At 33.1% G+C, this 22,321-nt stretch overlaps 1 protein-coding gene across 9 annotated transcripts in view; it reads right to left on the bottom strand.

Annotated features, from left to right (window-relative positions):
- The window catches only part of ERBB4 (erb-b2 receptor tyrosine kinase 4), a 1,195,692-nt gene that overhangs the window by 503,021 nt on the left and 670,350 nt on the right, over positions 1–22,321 (bottom strand). The window lies entirely within an intron of this gene.

Raw genomic sequence — 22,321 nt, 5'->3', positions numbered from 1 at the left:
CCATGGTGTGGTGTGTTGATAGAGGGGTATTTGGGAATTCTGCAAATGTGCATGTTTGTTTTGTAAGATTACAACTTCTGTCATACAATATATTTTAAAAATAATAATAGGGTGGGTTGGGGGAAAATACACCAAATGTAAGATAAGGACTACAGTTAGGAGTAAGATTTTGACAATATTCTTTCATAATTTTTAACAAATGTCTCAAAACAATGCAAGGTGTTGGTGGTTAGTTGATGTATGGGACCCCTGTATGATGTTATGCATGTTTATCTTGTAAGTTCACAACTTTTACTATCACTTAATTGTTTATGTACATTCATGTAAAAATGATAGAAATAATAATAATATTAGTGTAGGTTGGGGTAAAAATGTTTCAGTTCATAGTAATACTTTGAGGATACTCTTCAATCATTAACTAAAAATGTTTCAAAACAAGGCAAGGTATTGATGGTAGGGTGAGGTGGTGTGAGAGTCCTGTATGATGTTATGTATGTTTGTTTTGTAAATTCGCAAATATACTATATGTTTATTGTTTATGGATGTTTATGTATAAGTGATACACTTCAATAAAAAAATATATATAAAAATCCATTGTGTTAAAGTCTATGATAAATAACCACTAAAATTAACTTAATATAATAATAAATTTTTACTTAATGCTACTTTTGCTTTAATTAAAAGAAAATGCAATTCAAAAAGATTTAGGAAGAATCCAAAGTCAGTACTGATGAAGCACAAATACAATTTGAATATTGATATTAATAGTATTAAAAAATCAACTATTACTTAGAGATTAGCAATTAGCTATTTTTATAATTTTCCTCATCTATCACAGGTGATATGTGTACTACATATATATATACACACACACACATATATGTAGTTACACAATATTTTATATTCTGAATACTGAGGAAAATAAGTATACAAAACACACACACACACATATATATAATATAATTTTAGAAGAAAACATCCCTAGAAATTCAATATGCTATTTACATTAAATAAAAACATTTATGGAACACCTAGATGGTCTCCCTTATGCTGTAGAATACCTAAGTAATTCTTTGCAAATCTTTCCTATGAAAGAATCATTCTACCACTCTCAAAAACATTATTCCCATGTGACTTGGTTAGCAAGGACTAGAGGTTATTTCATGAAGACACAAGAGAACAGATAAAAGCAATGAGTTCAGAGAAGAGACTGAAATTGAATAAAATGGTAGGGCTTGAATTGTCTTTAAGAATGTCAGTCATTAAAAAATAAAGGAAATATGTTATTCTAGAAAGGGTGTGAGGATCCCTTTCTAGAATTCCCTTGAAATTTCCTTGTGGGAATAACCAACTAATCCAAAAATCTCAGTGGTAGAATACATGTGCGGTGTTCCATGATCAGTAAGAAAACTAAATAAAGTAGAACAAAGGATCTGAAATGCTGACTAACAGGATTAGAAAATACATATATTATTAACATTTTTAATGTTCTTGAAGCCAACAAAGGATATTTTCTAAAATTTTAAGCCATAAATATTTGTCATGTAATAAAAAGAACAATTCATTTTCTATTTTTACCTTTAACATTTTAAGTGATTGAAATTGTAACTGAGTCAGTATAAAATGCCTTGCTGTTACTGAAATATTCAAAGACAATGATAATAGGAAGATTGTAACTCTCTTAAAAACCTAATTCAAAATTCTGGTTGCATGACACATACTGCGGAAGTCATGGACACATGCTGAGAGGCCATTTCCCAGCCCTCGCTAACCCCACCTCCTCTTCTATGTACTGTTTCCAGTTTTCAACCTGGGGAGATGTTAAGTATGTGTATTAAAATGGCCACACCAGACCCTAAATCTGGAGATCAGGAACAAACAGCCCCAGATACCAATCTAGGCAGGAATTCTCAGTGGGACGGCCCCCTCTCCCACGGTGGATAAATATCACACTCAATAGTATAGAGTGGTCTCTTTTCTCTGAAGTGAAGTGGGATATGTGGAGATGTCATCTACTGACCCTGACCTGAGCAGTTTTAGCCCCCTGGGAGACTGGCCACTATGAGATTTCTTCCCTTGTTATTTTGGACCCTTTGTGCTATATAAGTAATAAAGTGGTCATTTACCAAAAGTTTCTGTTGTGCTCTGAACCTGGGTTCCCATGACACACCATATAGCAACTTGCTCCATAACACACACAACAATCATTAGATCTAGACACTGTTCAGTTTCAAGACAATTTTTCCATGTTAACTTTAATATGCCTCCATATTTACTCACTTAAGAGATAAAACAATTTCACAATAACCATATGCTGATAAAAATCAGATTTAGCCAAGTAGTATAAATTCTTTGACCAGCAGAAAACGAAAGCATTTTTGTAACATGTTCTTAATTCAGTTGAAAAATATTTTCTTTGTTTTAATGTATGACATTATCTTTTGGTGTCAAATTAGGAAAAAAAAATTTTTTTCCCAGAGATTTCTGTTCAAACATAACTTCTACAAAAAATTTTCATAAGTCAAAATTAATTAGATTAGTTCATGAGAACACTATATTCTTGAGACTATTTTTATTTTTTAAAATCACTGATTAATACTGTTTTCTTGGCTACTTTTGTGTCATATCAAATAAAGGTAGTTTTAGAATGGGTGCAAAAGACTTCTAAATGTTATAGTTGTAGGTATTTTACTGAAAGAATTTAGAGTAGTAGGTTGAGCCATTTGAAATTGTTGCTATTTGATAATTATTTCACCAAAAAAAAAGGCAATTTCATATGGTTTGACCAAAAAATAGTAAGGCATGAATAATATATCTATCATAAAGGAATTGTGCATGAAGCATATATATGTGACATTCTTATCAATATATGAAGGAAGGCTTATATTCATAGGTTTCTTATGAATCACATATATTTACTGGATTAATGGAAAGAATGCATCATTTTATTTATCTTTTAATCACACTAACTCTAATAGAACCAAACTCATTATGTAGACTTTGATTACATCAAAATCACACACAAAGTTGGACATATGAAAATTCATCAGTAAATGTATTCTAGATATATTGATTTGATCAAAATTCTTCTCCACTCAACTTCCAATGCCTCAATTCCAGAAACAGACACATTTAGATGACAACAAACCTTTGCTTTGGACTTTGTGGAAAATAATGACATAAATGAAAAATTTCAGAGATATTTTGGTATCATATTTATATTCCTCATGGCATTTATTTTGGTAAGTTTCTTATCAAAATATTTGATTTCCAGAATTTGGAATTTCAGAGCTTCAAGCAATAGCTAATGTAAGACCCATAATTTAAAATATCCATCACTAGTGCATCAAATAAAAATGTTATTATCAGTACCACAGAGAATTCATGCTGCACTAGGTAAATAATTTCTATTCACAATCTGATCATTACATTTATTTAGCATTTACACTTACTTTAACACTTGGAAATTATTTTTATATCACCCTACCATATACATTTTATTTTAGTTTCCTTGGGCTGCTTAAGCAAATACCATGCAATTGTCTGGCTTAAACATTGGAAATTTATTAGCTCATGGTTTTGACACTGAGAAAAAGTCCAAATGAAGGCATCATCAGGCAATTCTTTCCTCCTGAGGACTGGCATTCTGGAGCTGGCTGCTGACTATCCTTGGTCCTTGACACCTCTTGCCACATTTCAATGTTCATGGCAGCCTCTCCTGGTCTCTCCATTCTCTTTCAGGTTCCATTGAATATTAGCTTTTTACTACCTGTATCTTTATCTGTCTGAGTTTCATTCTGCTTATAAAGTATTTCAGTATCAGGATTAAGGCCCATTCTGGGCCACACCATAACCGAAGTAACCTCATCAAAAGGATCTGATTACAATGTGTTCATACCCACAAAAATGGATAGAGTTTAAGATCATGAATTTCTGGGAAACATACAGCTCCTAATTACAACACATTTCTTTTCCTTATATTTATTATAATAATCATTATATTTTCAATCCGTTTTTGTTTTGTTTGTTTTCATTCTCAACTTTATATCACACTATATTAAGTTATGATCAACAATAGTTCAAACAATCAAAAAGTTAAGAGAAATAGGTTGGAAGAGAGAGGCACTGGGAAACTGACGAGAGAAAGAAATAAGAGGGAAAGAGAAAGCAGAAAGGTGGAGACAGAAAGAGATGCAGAGGGGCAGAGTCAGGAAAAGGTTTTTTTTTTACTATATTCCACAAGGATTTGGGTTTTGGTGAGCTCTCTAAATAATCAGAATAATACCTGAAAGATATGAGTGATTAGTATATATACATTTAAAAGCAAATTAGGAAATAGGTTTGAATTAGAGAGGAAAAATACTAGAATCAAATTTACGCGGGAGAGGACTATTACAATATTTCAGTATTTATACTTTAATGGGCTTAAACTATAATAATAACATAAATAGATAGGAAGGAGTGAATGTGAACTATAAATATGACAGGCAAGAACATTGGAAAAAATTCTAATTGTATTCATGGTTTGATCCTGAGTAGGAAAATATGGTACCATTAACAGAAAGAAGAAGGTAAAAAACATTTAACTTCTGATTCTAAAATTCTGAACTTCGTTTGGGATGTTTTGTTGGAAATGATAAGGGGACATCTACATACTAATTTCAAACACACAACTAAATGCATTTAATTGGATTAGCCTTCTATAGGCAGTCATTAGGAAATCATTGATCTGAATTTATATAGAACAGGCAGGCTAAATATTTGATATTTATATATAAAGAGATTACATGGGAAAAATGGTAGAAATGGGAAAATCCTTTTGAATTTCTATACTGATGTAAAGTGATAAAAATTGGTGAGAATTTTCCTAGCTGGAGTCCACTGTAGAAGGGATTTTGAAAAGTTTGTTATGAGGGTACTATTGTACTTCCCTGTATGGAGTCTACTAAAAAGCTTCAAGGCCTTCCAATGTTTTTATAAATAAACCTAAGTAACGCATTATTAAGATTTCTCTATTATTGCTCAAGAGACTTGGAAAAACCTGTCCTGACCACAAGACTAAATGGCTCTAGAGAATGTATAGAATATTTGGTTTCTCCTAACTTATCTTTGGATTTGTACTTGCCTTTGTCTCAGACTATCTAGAGCAAACAGATGATATTCCATTTAAAATATCCACAGTTTGATCCTCAGCATAGGTAAAAGAGGCTGAAAATAATTTTTCCTGTTTCATAAGAAAACATACTTTTGCTCTAATAGGTCATAATAGTAGTGTGATGTCCCCTTTTAAGCCCCACAATTGCTGCTTCTTGCAATTAGGATTGAATGTAAACTCTTCCTGTGATCTATAAAAGTTTTTTTATGTTCTCATCCCTAATTTCCTTTCTGACCTTACCTTCTACCAATGCTTTTGTCTGCTCTTCCTCATTGGACCTCTTTCTGTTTCATAATCATGACTAGCTTATTCCTGCCTAAGGCACGTAGGCAATGCGTGTTTTAATAAGCATTTTATAGAACCTAATCTAGCATCTTCTCAGAAAACCAAGAAGTCATGCCTGAAGATTCCTAAAGTGTTAGCTCAGAGCACTATAGTATTACTGTAGAAGTAAAAGTAAAGGCCTTCAGAGAGAAGGTTAGAGTGGGACAATTAAAGCTGTCAATCTGGATAATGCAAACACTGCTCTGGTCAGAATTTGAAGTCTGAAGACCATAAATTCTCAGTCCTATACTCAAATGTGAATTACATAAGTGAAGAAGTAAACACACAAACTTTTGTAGATATTTTGAAACTGAGCCAGCAAAACAGCATAAATTGATTCTGTGACTAATATTAATCATACTTTTAAAAAACTATTATCTAAGCTTGCATTCTGACAAAACCCTCAATTATTTGCTTATAAAGCAATAACTTTAAAAATAGTAAAACTGATAAATGACTACAAACACTCTCACCTAAAAATTTTCTAGGATTTTTACATTGATATTTAAGTATTCTGATATTCCAATGTGATTTGAAAATAAAAGTAATCTGAACGATCATAGAATGTGAAATGTAGAAAATGGTAACATACTGTATATATTTAATCACATTTGTTTTTTTTTGTCCAATGTAGATAAGACATGGTACAGTGTAGTAAATGTTAAATTATTATATCTGCTATTCACTTTGTTCTTTAAAGGTTTGATTCAGGCAGAAAATTGGCAAATGGAACTTAAACTCATATTTTCTCCAGTGAACTCATCTGATGATCATGTGCAAGAATTGAACATTTCTGCAAACATATAGATCTGCAGAAGGGAAAATTTATAATTATATAAACACATATCATGCAGGATTAAATAATAAAATAAGGATAAAAATGCAGAAAAATGGTAAAAATTATTTTAAAATGGAAGTTTTTAAAACTTATGAAAGTGGCATGAATATCCGAAATAAGACTTTAACAATTCCTAATGTAAGTCAGAAACATAATTTTTAAAATCATATGGAATACCACCATATTTTCAAATAAAGTGGCTAGTATTTATCAAATCAGCAGTTAGACAATCTTTGTGGAACAATTTAAACTTATATTTATTGCAACTTACAACAAACGCTCATGTTGGAATCATGCTACTCTAGTTTTGGCACTTCACATGCCCTTTCCATCTCATAGCAATTAATGACTATGGATGAGGAATTCAACTGTTTGCCCTGGAAATCACAAGCAATCTTTGTTTTTGTTTTTAAAGCAAACCATCCTTTACAATCACAGCATCTGCTGTAAAGGACAAGATCCATATAATTCCTCATAAAGGCTATCAATTGGAGGGCTTTTTATAGTAACAGCTCTTTCTCTGATCAACTTCCATCCTTGCATACTTTAAGCCAGATTTCTTAGAAAGGAAAGAACCTTGTATGTTTAGAGTAGGGTGAGATATATCTAAGTATAGAATGGAGGGTCTACCCTGGATAATAGGAGGAAGTCAAGCTCCATGGGATGGTAAAGGAAGTCTAGATTATGGGGATCTCTGAGTCTCACAGAAAATTTAGATTTGAAGCAATAAGAATTAAGAAATTGCTGGTCTCTAACATGAACTTGAATCATTCTTGTTCCCATAAGAGTATATTGCTAAACATGGGGTTTTGATTAGTCACCAGGATTTTCCTGATACGTCTGATCCTCTGAAGTAAAACATAAATAGTTTATGTGAACCTTTTAGACCAGATGGCACAATGGGAGAAACTCAGGTTGAATATAATAAATATAATAAATAAATTCTGAATTTTCTTTCGAAAACTAATAAATAACATTGATAAATGAACATTTTAATCAATTTTTAATTGAGTCTGTTATGCACCCTGCTGGGGAAGTCACAGACATACCTAGTGGTGATCTCCCAGCCCCTGCCTACCCTTGCACAACCTCACCTCCTTTTCTACTGTGTGCAGATGTTTCAATGTTTCCACTCTGCAGCCCAGCCAAGATGTTAGGTCTAATGGAATGGCCTGACCATACCTTAAACTGGGAACTAGAAAGAAGCAGCCCCAGCTGCTTATCAGGGGGGAACTCTCAATGGAAGGGCCCTCATCCCCTGGGTGGTATAAATACCCCACCATCTGCAGCACAGATTTGTCTCTCTTCTCTGAGAAAGAAGGGTTGCATCATTCACCAACCCTGATCCTGATGTGAGCAGTTGAACTCACCAGGAGACAGCAACAGTGAGATATCTTCCCCCACTCTGTTGGACACTTTGGGCAGTAAGTGTAAGTTATAAAGCAGCATTTGCTGAAAGTTTATGTTGTGCCTGAGACTGTGTTCCCAAGACACACCATATAGCAACTCACTTCACACACCCTCCTATCTCAGCTATTGGGTTGTTCTTGGTAATGAACAGGTGAAATAAAACCTAACATTCCTATTTTGCATTTCCTACAGATGGTCCCTGATATTCTATGTTACACTGTAAAATATGTTCAATGAATTAATCAATACATCAAAAAAGTATCTGGAATCATGGTCCATGCCTTTTTCACTGTACCTCTCAATTGTTTCCTGACATATTATCACTGATTTCTGAAATAACTCCTCAAATTCATCACCTTTACCATGCCTAAATCTCATTGTCCTTACCTCTCATTTGGTCTAGTGCAATAGTCTCCTAAACATGACCCCTGTCTTGATAATTTTTCTAAAATGTTAACATCATTATGTTGCTTCCTGCATAAAAAGAACAATGACTTACCATTTACTATAAGGTAAAGTTTAAATTTCCTATATAAGCCCCCTTAGAATCTTGCATATAAGCCCCCTTAGAATCTTGTCTTGACAATTTTCACTATATTTTTAAAGAGTCCATTGCACAAATGCTACAGTTCAACAACACTAAATGACTTCAATCTTGCCAGAACACACTATATTATCACGAAACACAGTATAGCGTAGTAGTTAAGTATCTAGGATCTGGAGTCAGACTGCCTAAAGTCACGTATATGTATGCTTATAATACCACCTGGCACAAGGTTTGCTATTATAATAAAATTATTGCTAGGCCTTTATACAAACATTCTCTTCCCTCTGCTTATGCTCAATCTGTCCTTCCTCCTGCTCTAGGACATATCTGCTTATCTCTTTAATTTCCCTTAAATGTGACCTCATCTAACATGCTATTTCAACCTCCCCAATTGTTATTTTATAATAATGTCTACATCTTTAGTATAGCATTTTATCACCTAGCAGAATAATGATCTGTTTACATTTCTTTTTTTCTGCTGCAAAAGTAAGTTACTTCAGAGGCCAACTTGTTAGGTTAGTAACCCTCGTATCTAGCATTTTGCCTGGCACATAGGATAGTTTTCTTTCTTCTGTGATTTTCAAATTCTTGACAGGAGTTTCTTCTAAAAATAGACCCACAAAAAACCTGCTTAATTTTATCTTTAAACTTTCACGGAGGCAATGAGTATCTGGATAAACTGTCATTTACAATTCTCTTCAGAAGAGTTAAAATCTGAAAAGCACTGGTGTCTTAAATTAACTCATGTACCATAACAGTCCACTGCCCTTTCTGAAATCTGATTTTTCCAGCATTCTTATCCATTAACCTCACTTCCTTTTCTCTTCCTTTTTCGTGTCTTCCTTTTTCTAATCTCTTCTGCCACTGTTTGGATAGTTCCCTATACAATTATATTACTATACAATTATACAATTATAATAGGATTCCTAATGATTTCATTAAAAATTGTTACATTTTACTTTCTTTTTCTAAGGAGGTACTAGGGATTGAACCCAGGACCTTGTATATGGGAAGCAGGTGCTCAACCACTGAGCTACATCCATACACCAATATTTGGCTTTTTTAAGTTGGGTAATAAAATTCAATATAGACAATTTTAATGCATTTCATTATTCCTGCAAATTATACATATGGTGATTTTTATAATCTCAAGAATATCAGTAACCATAAAGTCACATCAGAAATAAATAAGATTATAAAATGCCTTTAATTCCTTTCAGTTTATGATGGTATTGTACTGAAATACACTGTCTCAATCATTAATATTTTAGGGACTTGTTAATAATGAGCTTTTTACTGAAATGGTATTTTCCTGTTCTTATGATCTATTATTTTGAAACTTAGCCATATGTTCCTTATTGAGATCACCACAGAATTTTAAAAAAACAGGATTGGGGCATGGAGCTGCCCTGGATGGTGCTCCAGGGGCAATCACCGGACATTGTAAATCCTCACAGGGCCCACTGGATGGAATGGGGGAGAGTATGGGCCATGATGTGGACCATTGACCATGAGGTGCAGAGGTGCCCAAAGATGTACTTACCAAATGCAATGGATGTGTCATGATTATGGGAGGGAGTGTTGCTGGGGGGGGGGGGGGGAGAGGTGGGGTGGGGGTGGTGGGGTTGAATGGGACCTCATATATATATTTTTTTAATGTAATATTATTACAAAGTCAATAAAAAACAAAAAAACAAAAACAGGATTGGGCATTTGTATGGGTGAGTTTCCCTCAACATTTGAAGAGGGTGGATGGTCCAGCCTACTGATCAGAGAGAGTTTTGTCACCCTAGGCTACAGAGACGGTGAAGCACATTCCTCAAGGGTTGGGGAAAAGTGAGGTCTGCACCCAAGTGCTCTGAGGAGTATACACCTGTTCCCCATAAATTAGGGAAGGCCAGGTCACCACCTGAGGAGATTGAGCCTGTGTACCAGGGATTAGGGAGAATGTTGCCACCACCTCACTGTACTAAGAGGGTTGAGGCTCTACCTCAGAGATTGGGTAAAGTGTGGCCATCACCCCAATGTTCTTGGGGGTGAGGTCTGGAGCTCAGTTACCATCCAGCTGCTTGATGAGGTGGAACCAAGCAAGTTATGGAAAGGGTGGGCCCCCTGAGGCCCCAAGAAGGAGAAGAAATCGCCATCTTAAGAATGACTCTCAAACTTTGAAATCTAATGGATTATGCCCTGTAGGTTTTCATAACTGTTGGGGACTCGTGACACGTTTCCCTCCTTAATTCTCCTTATGATAATGTGTTTACCCAGTGTCTGTCCCTTTGTATATTGGAAGCAGATAAAATATTTTGTATGTTTCACAGGTCTATAGCCAGAGGGGTCTTGGCCCCAAGACAAACTGTATTTTTATCAACGATTGTGCTGTGATTTTTCACTTAGCATTGATACTGATAAAAGTTTTTTTTAATACTACAATGTCTTTTTTGGAATTCAGAGGGTGGAGTGTAATAGTTTGGTATTATTTATGAATTTTAACAGAGATATTATATTTATTAACTGATCTGTTCTTCTGGGCATGATACCCTTTGATTTTATTAAATTCAAAGATTTTATATTACTTGATTAAATCAAGATTAGGACTTTGATTCATCCATGTCAGTAAGGTGTGACCCTGTCTTCTTGATGGGCTGAGGGAAACAGACACTCAAGAATACACACAATAGATTGGGAAGTGGATGTGCATCAAGCAATTGGGCTCCCGTCTACCATATAGGAGGTCCAGGGTTCGATACCCAGGGCCTCCTGGAAAAGGCAAGCTGGCCCATGCAGAGTGCTGGCCCACATGGAGTAATGCCCTGCACAGGAGTGACACCCCACTCACGCGTACCAGACAACACAGAGAGCTGACACAGTAAGATGATGCAACAACAAAAAAGAGACACAGAGGAGAGACAATAAGTCTTAGCAAACTAGGGAGCTGAGGTGGTGCAAGAGAATGATCACCTCTCTCCCACTCTGGAAGGTCCCAGGATCAGTTCCCAGAGCCACCTAATTAGAATACAAGCTGACATAGAAGAACACACAGTGAAAAGACACAGAGAGCAGACAGTGGAGGGAGAGGGGAAGAATAAATAAATAAACCTTTAAAAAAAAAAAAGAAGACATAGAAGAATATATGGAAGAGGACAGATCTTGGACAATAGGTTCTGCCATGTAACAGAAAAGAGAAGGCTCAAACAGCTAATGCCCTGGGAAGAGAGATAAGCTCTATGCCAGCCTAGAGTTGAGATTGGAAGAAGTTGGGCACATGGAGCCTTAAGAGGAGGAAGGTAGGAGAGACCAGGCACAGATTGCCCCCCATCTTGCTTCAACGTGTGGCAGTAGACTTTGGTGAGGAAGTAACCTTGATTTGGATTCTTTAGGGCCTTGTAACTGAAAGCTTAATAATAAATGCCCTTTATAAAATCCAACAGATTTCTGGTACTGTGCACCAGCACCCCTTTGGCTGACTAATACACCATACCAATGCAAAGTGTCAATAATATGGGGGTATATGGAAATGTATTTTTTTATGACTTTTATGTTAACCTACAACTTCTATAATTTAAAAAATTATAATAATTAAAAAAACAAAATATGCTAAGTGAAAGAAACCAGACATAAAGTATGACATATGGCATGATTCCATTTGTATAAAATGTAAATATAAATCAAACTTTAGAGGCTGAATTAGATTAGTAGTTATGTAGGCTGGTAAAGGATAGAGGGATTGAGAGGTAACTGCTAAGGGGTAGGGAATTTTTCTTTTTGGAGTAATGAAAACACTCTAATATTGATTATGATAATGAATGTATAATTCTGTGATTATACAAAAAGCCGCTGAATTTACAGTTTGGATGGATTGTATAGTATGTGAATATCTCTCAATAAAATTGCTTTTTTTAAAAAAGAAAATGTTTTAAAATTGATTGTCATGATGAATGTACAACACTGTGATTATGCTATTAATAAAAGCCTTTCTATACCTTGGATGGGTTATATGGTATGTGAATATATCTCAATAAAACTGCCTTAAAAAGAGAATAAAGGAAATGTAAATTAAGCAAAAACTCTCTAAGCTGCGTTTTCTTTCATACACCAAAGACATAGATCTCTATTACCAATAGCTTTTTACATTCTTTCTTAAGAACGGACACTATATAGACTATTTAATTAAAGAAAGGGTTGTGACTTTTAGCTAGTTTTCTTACAGGCATCTCTAAACCTAGTTAACACAGATTCATGAGACGATGTGTTCATTGTCATAGAAATGTGTCTTGAGAGAGGGAGAAAGGAAAAACAGGGAGGGAGGGAGGGAAAGAGTAGAAAATAGCCTGTGTGTGTGTGTGTGTGTGTGTGTGTGTGTACACATAAAAGGGTAAGTCTAAAAGAAAGTACTAAAGAATGCAAACTGCAGAGAACATATTAATCATAATAAGAGAACTTATTAATCATAAGATTAAATAAGAACTCATTTTAATATTATGCTTTGTAAAGTTAAGACATACAGATTTTAATAATTGTTTTTAATGATTATTCATGAATGAACTATTAATTAATTCTCTAAGCTAAAAATATCATTCCATGCTTGCTAAAAAACATCTCAAATGAAAAAATATATATATGAAAAGGCTGAAATCTTTCATATCATTAGTGCTGTTATAAAGTCTTAGCATTTCATATTGCTTTATAATGAATTCTCAGTTTGCTATATTTCTACCTCACAAATTACTACATTCAGGTTCATGGGTAAGTATAATGTGCACAGAGAAAATACTGTCAATGAATTATTTTGCAATGAGCCTGATGACAGAATTACATGTATGCCAATATATGACAGTAAATGGTAGTCCATGCAAATAGGGTGGGGGGAGCTATTTTTTCCAATCTTTCACAAGAAAGAACAAGTTAATTATTCTGAAACTCTGGGCCATTCTCTAGATGTTCTGAATTAGAAGCATACAATCTTACCAAGCTTGGAAAGAAAAGAGATTCTCAAATGAGCAGAAAAGCTATTTTTTAATTTTTTAATTTTTGGTGGTCTTACTTAACAAAAAAAGTTGAGCAGAAAAAGCTATATATTTTTGGCCAGTCTTACTTAATTTAAAAAAATCAGAGTCATACTAGGACATTTACAAGTCAGTAAATGCCACCATCCTTTCTACCCCTCAAAAAAAAAAAATACCCAAATAGAAATAATTTCTGTATATTTATTGTCTACAATTTCCTTATTGTAAATTTCCTTTTCTTGCTAGTGATGCAATTTAGATATATGTGTGATGATATCCTAGACTTCACTGCTAAATGTCATAAGATGGAGGAAAACCAGGTCTACTTTGGTCTTGAACCTATAATGTAGAAAGTGTTTCTTGAGTAGACAGCAAGATGAATTATATAATTTTTTTCATAATGAACTCAAGTATATCACCATATTTGTTCACGTGCTATGAAATAGATCCATCAGACAGCAAAATGTTTAGTGACTTCCTAATGGTGTTTATATGTGATAGAACGGCTAGGATGATTCAATCAGAAAGGAAGGAATCAAAACAAATTCTCTTGAACTGCGGTCCCACAGGTAATCTAAGCTTTTCTATTTCAAAGTAGCACTTATCAGATCTTGTCTCTCATATGTCTTAGAATCAAAGGCATTCATAAATGCAAAGGCCCTAGAGAACATCTACTTCATTCTCATCGTTGATACATCAATATCCTCTAGAACCTGAGTGATACCTAGTCATCCACTTTTCCATGAACTCAAAATTCCTTCTTGCAATTTCAAGCAATTCTCTTAGAAAACTTACTGAGATGACAATATAAAAACTCTTCATTGTAATTTCTCTCATTCATAAAAGATGTATAATGTACAATATCAAAGATAATAAAAATTCCTCCCCTCAGAGATATCAATTATTTACATGTACATATACAATTTTTATAAACATTTTTCCAAAAGTGGTTTTGTACTATTTATATTGCTCTACAATTTGCTATTTTCAAGAATAGTTATTATTTTGAAAAAAAAAAAACACATAATATTACAAATGCTGGAGAGGATGTGGAAAAATAGGAACACTTGTTCATTGTTGGTGGGATTGTAAAATGATATGGCCATTGTGGAAAAGAGTATGTTGGTTTTCCTCAGAATGTATAGAATTACCATATGACCTGGCAATCCAACTTTTAGATATATGCCCAAAAGAACTGAAAACAGAGACTCAAGCAGTTATTTGTTCCTAGCAGGATTATTCACAATTTCCAGAAGATGGTAGCAACTCCAGTGTCCATCAATAGAAGAAGAGACAAACAAAAAGTGGTATATGCATACAATGGAATATTATTCCGCCATAAAAAAAAAATAGTATGGGTTGGGGGAAAAATACACCATATGTAAGATAAGGACTATAGTTGGTAGAAATATTTTGACGATACATCCAACAACATGGATGAAACTTAAAGACACAAATTTTTGAGTGAAATAGGCCAAATACAAAAGGATAAAGGATATGAAATAATTAGAATAAGCAAATTCATAAAGTCAGAAATTTTAATACAGGTTACAAGGCCAAAGTGGGGATAGAGAATGGAGAATTAGTGTTTAATTGGTACAAAGTTTCTGCGTGGGGTGATAGAAAATTTTTGCTACTGTATGGTGGTGATAGTAACACAGCACTGTGAATGTAATTAAAACCTACTACAAACTTATTGTGATTCTAGCAATGGAAGACATTGTATCATTGATGTGGAGACAGTGGCCACTGGAGGGGCTGAAGGCCAGGAGAGCAAAAAAGAGGTGTAATATGGGGGCATTTTCGGGACTTGGAATTGCCCTGAATGATATTGCAACAACAGATACATGTCATTATATATCCTGCTATAACCTACAAAACTGAGTGGGAGAGAGTATAAATTACAATATAAACTATAATGCATGCTTAATGGCAATGCTCCAAATGTGTTCATCAATTGCACATTAATCAAAGAAGTCGTTAATGTGGAGGGAGGTGGGAGGTACGGGGAGAGGAGCATATGGGAATACCTTATATTTTAATGTGCAACATTTTGTGTAATCTAAGTATCTTTCAAAAAAATAAAAAACATTTTAAAAACCACTGAATTATATATTTAAACGTGTTTAAAAGTAGAAATTTTACATTTTATTTATATTATTAGAATTACAAAAAAAAGAACTGCACAACACGAACAGGGGATACTAATGTAAACTATGGACTATCATTAATAGTATAATTATAATAATATTGTTTCATTGACTGTGACAAGGTTACTACCCTAATGCAAAGAGCTAATAATGGGGAAAAATTAGTTTGTGAGGGGTGATATATGGGAACTCTGTACTTTCTGTATCATTTTTCTGTAAATCTACAACTTCTCTAATAAAAAAATGAGAAAAAAAGTAGAACTAGCCAATTGTTTTGTTTGCCTGTATAATATTAAAATATATGTCATTATAATTTAATCACTTTTTGTTGATTAAGATTTTGGTTGCTTTCAAAACTTCACTATAACCAACAATGTAAAATTCTTTCCACATATGCTTTTGTTCAATGTGTTAAGTTTTCTCTAACATAAGTACTAGAAGTGAAATAAATGAGTAAGAGTGTCATTTTTAATAGATACTGATAATTTGCCTCCAAATATATTGTATCAATTACAACTCTCAGTGTATATAAGCAGGCATCAAATACTTCACTCTGATACTTCAAACAATTGATTAGATTAAACTTTAAGAATACGTCAAATTAATGATAAGAAATAAAGACTAAAAAGTTTGTTTGGATAACAGCATCGATTTCTTTCCACCGAGACAATACAAATTCCTTTAATAATCCGACTAAATCATGGAGATCCATCTTTACTTTTCATCTGTGTACCACTTTTATTCTTCTCCCACACTACTGACTCTGGATCAACACCTATACGTATTTCAAGAGTCTCTTTTTTATATTTATTAAATCTTGATATTTTCAAAAGTAATTACTTAAAATTAGGTCTTTAAATAATGACCTTTAAATGATTTGGTACATGGTGATATTTCCATCTATATACTGGCAAAATTCAGGATATGACTGTATCTTATCTCTGTATCTCTACTCTCAACACATTATATCTCCATAATTCCTTCAGAGACCAGTGTTCTTTACAATACTAGAGTGATGCCTTATATTCTGCATAAATTCACACTCTGCCACACAGTGGTACAAAGATTCCTCTTCAGCAATTTAGCTATCCTCTATTCTGAAGAAAGTTTTTTTGTTTTTGTTTTCATTTTTCCTCTTGAGTTCAAAGAAGTTCAGCTATCTCCCTCTGGCCACAGAATTATGTTTAGATGGTAGTATACAATCATTCTGCCTTTTACAGAAAAAAAAATTAATCCCCAAATAAATGAAATTGTTAAAATAATCTTTTGTAGGAAAGGTTTTACAAAGACCACACAATATATGTACTAAAACGCCTATGAAATACCTACTCATTAGGCTACTGCCTTGATTGTCCTGCTTAAAATAGAGATACATATGCAAATAAATAAAATTCTTTTAACATAACATGCAGGTCACGTTTTTCCAAAGCAGATATATCTGAATTTCTTTGGTTGTTGGTTATTAATATTTCATTAATTTTCAAGCTACTGCAATTTCCCCTTGAGATATCATTAATAAAATACCATTCAAAGCACCAAGATTATAGTCAAAGTGGACAAACTATAGAACCCATGTAATTACCTAGAAATTTTAAGAGTGCTGAGTACTTGCTTTAATTTAAAGAACTGTATAATCTGATGCTTTGATGATTACAAAGGGTCTTTAGCTTCCTCTGTTTTGTTGGTAATTTTAATTATTTCTTATACTTCCCCACTTGCATGCATTCCTTTAGGTGCCCTTTTAGAATAATAACAAGCAAATTTTGAGGAAGAAGAAATAATTACACAAATACTTCTAAAATAAATTTAAGAATAGACATATATACAAGCACTTAACATTCACAATGTCAGCCTCTTTCTCTTCCCTTTCTCAAGTGATTTTGATGAAGAAATGTAGTCAACAAATTAAGATCATTAAATTTTGCCAGAATATTCAAATTTCCTGAACTGTTTGAATCCTTTCTAAGAATATCAATTTTGCTGATTCTCAGTAATTCCTTATACATACAATCAGGCATTTTGGATTTAGGTGTCAAATAAATTCTTAATTTTACTTTAACTCTTTCTCACTTATGGTCATACATCTGATCATACTATATCTACCAAAAGAAAGACAAGATAGGGAAGGGAAATGAAGCTCATTTTCATCATTTTTGGATGTTTTTTCATACAAGACATCTGTTAATTTGAAAATTTTACTAGATTTCATAGCAATAAAAGTTCATTGTTTTCAATTAATAGATATTTTCCCTCACAAATATGCTGTTTTTTTTTTCTCTGTGTGAATCTCAAAGAGTAAGCTCAGTGAAAAAAACTGGTCTCAAAAGTTATGTATGTTAAGTGATAGCATTTATATGAAGTTCAAAAACTGGCAAAATGTATTTATGTTGATAGAAATCAGAATGGTATTTGGGGGCAGGTAAGAGGTGTAGGGAAATCATCTGCAGGTGATGGAAAACTTTGTATCTTCACATGCACATACAAACATAGAAAACATTAAACTTTATACTTAAGATTAGTACACTTTCCTCTATGTAACTCATTTTTAGAAGTATTTGCTGTGGTACCGAGAACAAATATTGAAAAAGCTGAAGTAGAAAGGAAATTCCAATAAACTCTTGTATCCATTCCCTTTTTTTTTTTTTTTTGCTTTTATTGTCTTAGTTTAACTCCTGTGTAATCTATAATTAACCACTGAAAAGCTTACCGATGCAAATGTTCAGGTTTTTTCTCCCCTTTCTACCTCACTTATGAAGCCCATGATTTTTTACATTTGTTGGTCACTTATTAGCTAAATATGGTCATGTGTGAATGCTTTGGACAATATATAATATATACAACTTTTAAGAGAGTACTGTAAGGAAGGAAGGAAAAGGATGTACTCTTAACACCCTACTTCCTGATGGCTGGAATGAGAGGAAGGTGGCTGGAGCACAGGCACTCTTGCTGGATTAAGCCAGAATTCATGTACTGAGGAGAGGAGTAACAAGATAGAAGCATAGGGTCAGGATGCTTCAGAGAGCTGTATCAGACCTAGAATCACTACCTCCAGATTTTCACTCAAGAGAGAAATATATATTTATTTTATTTAAACCACAGTAAATTTATGGACTTTTTTTTTATGTCACTAGCAGCTCTACCTAATATAATATTGAATATATGGTATATACATTTTTTTTTCTTTCAACTCTTTCTTACCACAATCTATCATTCAAACATACCACTGGGATTTTCTAAGAACATATCTGATCATGTCCCCTCCTCCACTAAAATTTCTTCTTCTCCTTCCAGGTAAAACTATTAGGACATGAAAACATCATGTTATAAAATAATATTTAATTAACTTTAATATCAAATATACCACGTATATTGTTACTATATATTTTATATATTACAATTATTAAACAATCAAATTACAAAACAGAATTCAAAATCTGATTTTACATTTTTACTTATAATATTAATAGGGAATAAAGACCTGAGATTATTCACCAAATTGTAAATACTCATTTTTGGGGGGTTATGAAATTTTGGACAATATTTTTGAATTGTTTTTCTGAACTTACCAAGTTTGTGACACTAAGGATAAGTCACTGCAGAAATTAAAACAATGACTTATGCAAAAATAAAGTTAAAGCCTTACTTCGTTCCATAAAACCCAACTTTTCTTAAAATTTAAACCCTAAAGACAGTCCCATGTAGCATCAGTATCAATGAAAACTTGCCTCTCTCATTTTAACCAATTTCCATTTTTCTGAAGGCTTTAGGCAATGAACTAAGGAAAGGAAAATAATAACAATATAAAAATTGGGAGGAAAGAGATAATTGTGTCATTAATCATATACTATATGTTTATATTATAGAAAACATAATAGTATCAACTGAAAAACAGATATAATTGATTTCCACCTGGTGGTAGACTTACAACACAGAAAGCATAAGTGTCCTTAGATCAAAAATCCAACTGAAAAAAGAATTTAATAATAGAAAGTAAAATTACACAGTATCAAAGAATAATGTAAGTATTTGTAGGAAGAGAAGAATAAGGGCATAAATTAAGGTTAGGTAGAGATGCCATGTCCCAGCATGTCATTCTCCCCAAATCAATTTAAACCTCAAATTTAAATGGAATTATGGTCAAAATCCCAAAAGTTGACTTTGTTTTGCTTTGTTTTGGTATGTGACAGATAATTTTAAACCTCATCTAGAAGACAAAATCTATGAAATTTTTAAAAAGAATTCGGTGAAATTTGCTCTCACTGTATTCCTAAATGAAAAGGTAAATAGCTCAGTGGAATGAACTAGAGATGCCAGAAACATATACAAGTGCAGGCATAATATCATATTAGTAGAGTAATAATGAACTATCTAATGAATGGTGTTGAGAAAATTACTTATCTGTTTTGGAAATAATATATATATACTGTCTTATACCATGTGTACACAAACAAAAGAATGCAAATTGAAATTTTAAATATTAAAAAAAAAGTAAGAAAATACAGGGCAATAGTTCTACAATTTTTAAATGGAGTTAAAAATTACTAAATAACTCTATTATAATTTTTTGAATTTTTAAATAGCAACAACAAATAAAACTAACATTCACCGAGTGCTTAATTATAATTGCCACTCTTCTAAGTTCTTTTATATCTATTGATATATGAATGCTCCATAACCCTCATGAGTAAGGAACTGTAATAGTCACTCATTATATGAGACACCGGAAACACAGAGAGGTTAAGTCACGGTTAGTAAATGTTAGGGCTAATGAACTCCCCCTTTTGCTTCAAGAGTCTGTGCTCTTATCCATATTTTCTGTCCTCAGAAGTCACACATGAAGTGACAATTAAGACTTGTTAACATAATAAATTTCTGTGTGGAGAAAGGCGGCATAAACAAAGTTAAATCCAAATAAGAACAACATTTTTGCAACATAATGATAGATAAGTGATTAATAATCTTAAGGGGCTCGTATAATTCAATAGGGAAAACAATGAACAGTAAGCTGCTGAAAAACAAAGACATAAACAGTTCATGATGAAACCATACAGATAGACAATATCCCAATGAAATTATGTTTAATTTCACTAATAATAAAATACTTACAAATTTAAACAATGGCATAACATTTTTCATCTATCATATTGTTAAATGTTAGAAAGGTTGTTATTGCAGGTTTGGCCAGGGTACAGCAACATAGACATTCATGCACTATATTAGGAGTTCACATATACAAAGTTTTTGAAAGGCAATATATGATATGTACCTAAGTTTAAAATGTGTACAATCCCTTGATGGTGATACTGCTCTGTTAAGAATTTCACTTAATGAAATAAAACGAAAATTGTAGTTGGAAATTGAACTTTGCAATAATATTTATATTGTATGCAATATTTATAATAGTGAAAAGTTAGAAACTAATGGATTGGATAAACAAATCTTATACATTTATACAGGGAAATATAATTCAATCATATAAAGGGAAAATATGACTTATAAGTACCAATATGGGAAGACATCCACGGTATAATATTAAGTGAAAAATTTGTTATACAGCAAGACGAATTGAATGGTTCTGTTTCTGTATACAAACACACACACACACACACATATTTCCTTTACAGAGTCTGACTTGTCTTGTCACTGACTGGGTCAGGTTGGTATGATGACAGAGAAGTAGGAATGAGTATAGGAAGATAGATTACAGAGACAATTTATCTTTCAACTTATATTATGACTCTTTTGTTTTACTTTAACATAATTATATATATTACAAAAATAGTTGAATATAATAAAAACATTTCATTTTGAAAAGAAAAATCTAAAACTCTTCACATTCCCATATTCTGCTTCTGCCTTCTTCATTCTGATACATTCAACTCCTAAACCTGATTCTTTTGGAGCTCCTAACCAGACTTCTCATACTTCCAGTTTATAGACTTTATTCTTTTCCCAAAACAATGCTCGTTTTCTTCTCTTACTACTAGTTTCCTCTTCCCAATTCTACATCTCAAAATTCCTTCAAACCTAGTTAAAAATGTTACTCACACTATGAAAGTTTTTTTCTTTTCTGTTTTTCCTTTCAAAAAAACAAAAACTGAGAACTTACTCAACATGGTATCGAATTAATCAGTGTATTTATTTGTTTTCTCTAGGAACCTCTCCGCTGCTCAGCAGTAGTGTCTTCTTTATATTTATACCCTGCCACAATGCCTAATCCTCAAACATGCACAAAGCAGATGCCAATAAATGCTCACTGAATTGCTTAATTAACCATATACAGACAACTCAATTGATAACTTAAATGAAATCTTAATGATTATGAATGGTTTGTCAATACCAAAGCATGTGATTTTTCAATAGTGAGCTCTGCCCTCATTTCTTTGAGAAAATGGGATATTAAAATTATTTAATATTTAAGACATAAATACAAGATACATAGCAATGTTTCTAATATTTAAAAAATTTTAAGCTAAAAATGCCCTGGAGAAACATATTCAGTGTTAATACAGTACCATTATCATCTTTATTAAAAATGTATCATCATGGGAGTGGATGTGGCTCAAGCAGTTGAGCACCTGCTTCCCACATGGGAGATCCCAAGGGGTTCAGTTCCTGGTGCCTCCTAAAATAAAAAACACCACACAAACAGAAAAACCAACTCAGGGGAGCTAATGTGGCTCAGTGATTGAGTACCAGCTTACCACATGAGGTCCTGGGTTCAATCCCTGATTGCCCATTACCTCAAAACACAAAAAGTATCATTACTAAAATTCTTGTAAAGCAAACAATTTGAGAATCTGAAGTTCTTGAGACTGTTCAAGTGTAGTCACCTGGCTATAGGTCAGGATTTATAAATGTCTACATCCAGATACCAGTTCTAACAATTGAAGA

The sequence above is a fragment of the Dasypus novemcinctus genome, chromosome 7 (genome assembly GCF_030445035.2).
Source record: "Dasypus novemcinctus isolate mDasNov1 chromosome 7, mDasNov1.1.hap2, whole genome shotgun sequence".
In the NCBI taxonomy this organism is placed as follows: Eukaryota; Metazoa; Chordata; class Mammalia; order Cingulata; family Dasypodidae; genus Dasypus; species Dasypus novemcinctus.
Note: the sequence above shows the minus strand (reverse complement) of the source record. Positions and strands in the feature narration are given on the sequence as shown.